Here is a 6,166-nt window from a genome sequence, read left to right on the forward strand (position 1 = left end):
GAGGATCACGAGGTCAGGAGATCGAGACCATCCTGGCTAACACGGTGAAACCCCGTCTCTACTAAAAAAATACCAAAAAACCAAGCCCAGCCGGCGAGGTGGCGGGCGCCTGTATCCCAGCTACTCGGGAGGCTGAGGCAGGAGAATGGCGTAAACCCGGGAGGCGGAGCTTGCAGTGAGCTGAGATCCGGCCACTGCACTCCAGCCTGGGCGACACAGCGAGACTCTGTCTCAAAAAAAAAAACAAAAAACTGGCAAACTATTTTCCACAGTGGCTGTAACATTTTACATTCCCACAGCAATGTATGAAAGAGACAATTTCTCCACAATCTCACCAGCATTTGGTATTATTTGGTAATATTTTATAACCAGTATTTAGCTGTTCTAATGAATGTGTAGTAACCTTCATTTGCATTTCCCTAATGCAAGTAATGTTGAACTTTTTCTTTTTTTCTTTTTTCTTTCTTTTCTTTTCTTTTCTTTTCTTTTATTGAGACAGGGTCTCACGCCATCCATTACCCAGGCTGGAGTGCAGTGGCACAATTATGGATCACTGCAGCCTGACTTCCCAGGCTCAAGTGATCCTCTTGAGAGGGCATTTCGCCATGTTTCCCAGGCTGGTCTTGAACTCCTGGGCTCAAACAATCCTCCCACCTCAGCTTCCCAAAGTGCTGGTATTACAGGTGTGAGCCACTGTGCCCAGCCTTGAACGTCTTTTCATGTGATTATGTGCCATACATATATTGTCTTTAATGAAATGTCTCTTTATGTCTTTTGCCCATTTTTAATTGGGTTGTTTGAGGTTTTTCTGTTTTTTTTTTTTTTTTTTAATATTCTGGATATGAGTTTTTTGTTAGATATGTGATTTGCAATATTTTCTCCCAGTGTTGCTTGTCTTTTTATCATCTTAACAATTCCTTTGCAAAACAAAAGTTTTTACTTTTTATGAAGTCCAATTTATTATTTTTACTGTGAATTGTGCTTTTGGTGTCATGTCTAAGAAACTCCTCTCCAAGCTCTAGGTCCTGAAGATTTTCTCCTGTTTTCTTTTAAAAGTGTTGTAGTTTTACATTTTACATTTAAGTCTATGATCCATTTTGAATTTATTTTTGTGTCTTTTTGCCTATGGATAGCCAATTACTCCAGCACCATTTGTTAAAAAGTTTATCATTTCTCAATCAAATAATTTGTGAAAAATTAGTTGGTCATACTCGTGTGCCATACTATGTCAAGCTTCTCCATTCTGTTCCATTGTTCCATACATCTGTTCCTCTACCAATACCACACAGTCTTAATTACTATAACAATAATAAGTCTTAAAATCAGATGGAGCTGGGCACAGTGTTGAATGTCTGTAATCCCAGAGACAAGACGATCCCTTGAGCCCAGGAGTTCAAGGCCAACCTGGACAACACAGCAAGATTTTGTCTCTAAAAAGAAAAAAAAATCAGATGGAGTGATTCCTCCCACTTTATTCTTCTGCAAATAGTAGAATGATAGCATATGTCAATTTTTCCCAAATTGACATCTTTGTTGAGTCTTTCAGTCTATGAACACAGAATATCTTTCCAATTATTTATGTCTTCCTTGATTTCTTTCATCAGTATTTTGAAATTTTCAGCAGAGATCCACTGTACATTTTGTTAAGTGTGCATCTAAGTATTTCATTTTCGTTGTAGTGATTAGAAATGCTATTGCATTTTCAACTTCAATTTCTGCATATTCATTGATAGTTTATAGAAATGTGATTGATTTTTGTATGTTGGTGTGTTGATATTGTATACTGAGGTTGAACTTATTAGTTCTATAAGGTTTTGGTATATTTCTGGGCATTTTCTATGTAGACCATCATGTCATCACCAAATAGTTTTATTTATTCCTTTCCAATCTATACACAACTTATTTATATTCCTTGCTTTCTTGTTTTTCCAATACTGTGTAAATAAGAGTGGTGGGAGTCGATTTGTATTTGTAGATGCTCTTTATCATGTTGAAGTAATCCCTCTTCATTACTAACTTGCTGCAAGTTGTTTGGTTGTTTTTTTTCTTTTTTCTTTTGAGAGAGTCTGGCTCTGTCACCCAGGCTGGAGTGCAGTGGCCGGACCTCGGCTCACTGCAAGCTCCACCTCCCGGATTTACGCCATTCTCCTGCCTCAGCCTCCGGAGTAGCTGGGACTACAGGCGCCCGCCACCTCGCCCAGCTAGTTTATTTTATTTTTTTTTTTGTATTTTTTAGTAGAGACGGGGTTTCACCGTGTTAGCCAGGATGGTCTCGATCTCCTGACCTCGTGATCCGCCCGTCTCGGCCCCCCAAAGTGCTGGGATTACAGGCTTGAGCCACCGCGCCCGCCGGTTGTTGTTTTTTTTTTAATCATGAATAGGTGTTGGATTTCCTCAAATGCTTCTTCTGCACCATTGATAGGATCATAATAATTGAAAACAGATCATAGGATTCTTAATTGTTGATAGGGCTTATTACATTGAGTGAGCTTCAAATATTAAGCAGTCTTGCATATTTGGAATAATTCCAATTGGTCGTGGTGTGTAATTCTTTATACATTATTGGATTTGATTTGCTGATATTTCTGAAGAATTTTACATCTATATTCATAAGGTGTGGTGTGTTGGTCTATGGTTCTTTCTTTTTTTGTACTATCTTTGTTTGGTTTTAGTATCAAGGTAATACTGACCTCATAAAATCAGTTGGGAAGTGATTTCCTACTTTTATATTTTCTGGAAGGGATTATATAAAAATTGCCGTTAATTCTTCTTTGAATGTTTGATTAAATTTTTCCAGTGACTGACTCCACATAGGTTTTTCTTTTGGAGAAGCTTCCTTTTCAGGGAGCTTTTAAAATTTTATTTTTAACTTATGAGGGTATATTATTAGGTCTATATATTTATGGGGTACAGAAGATATTTTGATACAGCCATGCAATACATAATAATCACATCATGGAAAATGGGGTATCTATCCCCTTAAGCATTTATCCTTGTGTTTCAAACAATCCAATCATACTCTTTTAGTCCTTGTAAAATGCACAATTAATTATTTTTGACAATAGTAACCCTGTGTGCTATCAAATACTAGGTCTTATTCATACTTTCTATTTTGTTTTTTTGTACTCATTAAACATCCCCACTACCTCCCAGTCTCTGGTAACCATCCTTTTACTCTACCTCCATGACTTCAATTGTTTTGATTTTTGGATCCCACAAATATATTAGAACATGAGATGTTTGTCTTATATGCCTGGCTTATTTAATTTAACATAATGATCTCCAGTTCCATCCATGTTGTGGCAAATGAGGGATTCATTGTTTTAAGGCTGAATAGTACTCCATTGTGTATATATACCACATTTCTTTATTCATTCATGTGTTGATGGACACTTAGGTTGCTTCCAAATCTAAGCTATTGTGAACAGTACTGCAACAAATATGGGCACGTAGATACCTCTTCAATACACTGATTTCTTTTCTTTTGGGTAAATTCCCAGCAGTGGGATTGCTGGATTATATAGTAGCTCGATTTTAACGTTTTTTGAGGAACATCCAAACTGTTGTCCATAGTGATTAGATTAATTTACAGCCCCACCAACAGTTTATGAGAGTTCCCTTTTCTCCACATCCTCTCTAGCATTTGTTGTTACCCGTCTTTTGGATAAAAGTCATTTTAACTGGGGTGAGATGATATCTCATTGTACCTTTGATTTGCATTTCTCTCATGATCAGTGATGTTGAGCACCTTCTCATATGCCTGTTTGCCACTGGTGTGTCTTCTTTTGAGAAATGTCTATTCTAATGTATTGGCCATTTTTAATTGGATTATTATATTTTTTTTACTATAGAGTTGTTTGAACTCTATGTATTCTGCTTATTAATCCTTTGTCGGATGGGTAGTTTGCAAGTATTTTCTCCCATTCTGTGGCTTGTCTCCTCACTTTGCTGGTTGTTTCCTTTGCTGTGCAGAAGGCTTTTAACTTGATTTGTCCATTTCTGCTTTGGTTGCCTGTGCTTGTGAGGTATTACTCAAGAAATTTTTGCCTAGGATAATGTCCTGGAGATTTTCCCCATGTTTTTCTTGTAGTAGTTTCATGGGTGAGGTCTTAGACTGGTGTTAATTACACTTTGATTTTTTTTTTTGTACATAGTGAGAGATAGGGGTCTAGTTTCATTCTTTGGCAATGGATATTCATTTCCCAGCACCTTTGATTGAAAAGACTGTCCTTTCCCTAATGTATGTTTCTTAGCACCTTTGTCAAAAATGAGTTCACTATAGCTGTATGGATTTATCTCTGGGTTCTCTATTCTATTCCAGATCTTGTGTCTGTTTTTAAGCCAGTACCATGCCATTTTGGTTACTATAGCTCTATAGTAATAATTCAAAGTCAGGTAATGTGATTCTTTCAGTTTTGTTCTTTTTGCTCAGAATAGCTTTGGCTATTCTGGATCTTTCGTGGTTTCATATAAATTTTAGGATTTTTTTCTGTTTATTTGAAGAATGACATTCGTATTTTGATAGAGATTGCATTGAATCTGTAGATTGCTTTGGGTAATATGGACATTTTAAAAATACTGATTCTTCCAATCCAGGAACATGGAATATCTTCCCATTTTCTTGTGTTTTCTTCAATTTCTTGCATAGTGTTTTGTAGTTTTCATTGCAGAGATCTTTGATTTCTTTGGATAAGTTAATTCCTAGGTGTTTAATTTTATGTGTGGCAATTGTCAATGGGATTACTTTTTAAAATTTCTTTTTCAGATTGTTCACTGTTGGCATATAGAAATGCTACTGATTTTTGTATGTTGATTTTGTATCCTGCAACATTACTGAATTTGTCTATCGGTTCTAATAGTTTTCTTGTATAGTCTAGATTTTTCCAAATATAAGATCATATCAGCAAACAAGGATACTTTGACTTTCCTTTTCTAATTTGAATGCCCTTTATACTTTCTTGTATGATTGTTCTAGCTAGGACTTCTAGTACCATGTTGAATAACAGTGGGCATCCTTGTCATGTTACAGATCATAGACAAAAGGCTTTCAGTTTTTCCCCATTTGGTATGATACTAGCTGTGGGTCTGTTGTATATGGCTTTTATTATGTTTAGGTATGTTCCTTCTATCCCAAGTTTTTTTGAGGATTTTTATATAAAGGATGTTGAATTTTATCAAATGCTTTTTCAGCATTCATTGAAATGATTATATGATTTTTACCCTTAATTCTGTTTATATGATGTATCACATTGATTGATTTGTGTATGTTGAACCATCCTTGCATCCCTGGGATAAATCCCACTTGGTCAGGATGAATGATCTTTTTAATGTATTGTTGAACTCAGTTTGCTAATATTTTGTTGAGGATATTTGCATCAATATTCATCAGAGATATTGGCCTGTAGTTTTTTTTTTTTTTAACATGTCTTTGTCTGGTTTGGACATCAGGGTAGTACTGGCCTGTTAGAATGAGTTGGAAGTATTCCTTCCTCCTCTACTTTTCAAAATAGTTTGAGTAGGATTGGTATTAGTATTTCTTAAATGTTTGGTAGAATACAACAGTGAAGCCATTGGATTCCAGGTTTTTCTTTACTGGGAGACTTTTTATTGTGGCTTTGTTCTCATTACTTGTTATTGGTCTGTTCAGGATTTGGATTTCTTTCATTTACAATCTTGGTAGGTTGTATGTATCTAGGAATTTGTCCCTTTTTTTCTAGATTTTCCTATTTACTGGCATGTAGTTACTTGTAGTAGCCACTCATGATCCTTTGAATTTCTGTATTATCAGTTGTAATGTCTCCTTTTTCATTTCTGATTTAATGTATTGGATTTTTCTCCTTTTTCTGAGTTAGTCTGGCTAAAGATTGTCAGTTTTGTTTAACTTTTCTAAAAATCAACTTTTGTTTCATTGACCTTTGGTATTATTTTTATTTCCTTTATCTATTTCTGCTCTGATCTTTATTATTTCTTTTCATCTACTAATTTTGGCTTTGGTTTGCTCTTGCTTTTCTAGTTCTTTAAAAGACATTATTAGATTGTTTATTGGAAGTTTTTCCTCTTTTTTTGATATAGGTACTTATAGCTATAGAATTCCCTCTGAGTACTGCTTTTGCTGTATCCCATAGGTTTTGGTATGTTATGTTCCATTATTATATGTTTCAAGAAA

Source organism: Trachypithecus francoisi, unplaced genomic scaffold (assembly GCF_009764315.1).
Source record: "Trachypithecus francoisi isolate TF-2019V2 unplaced genomic scaffold, Tfra_2.0 Lachesis_group6, whole genome shotgun sequence".
Taxonomy (NCBI): Eukaryota; Metazoa; Chordata; class Mammalia; order Primates; family Cercopithecidae; genus Trachypithecus; species Trachypithecus francoisi.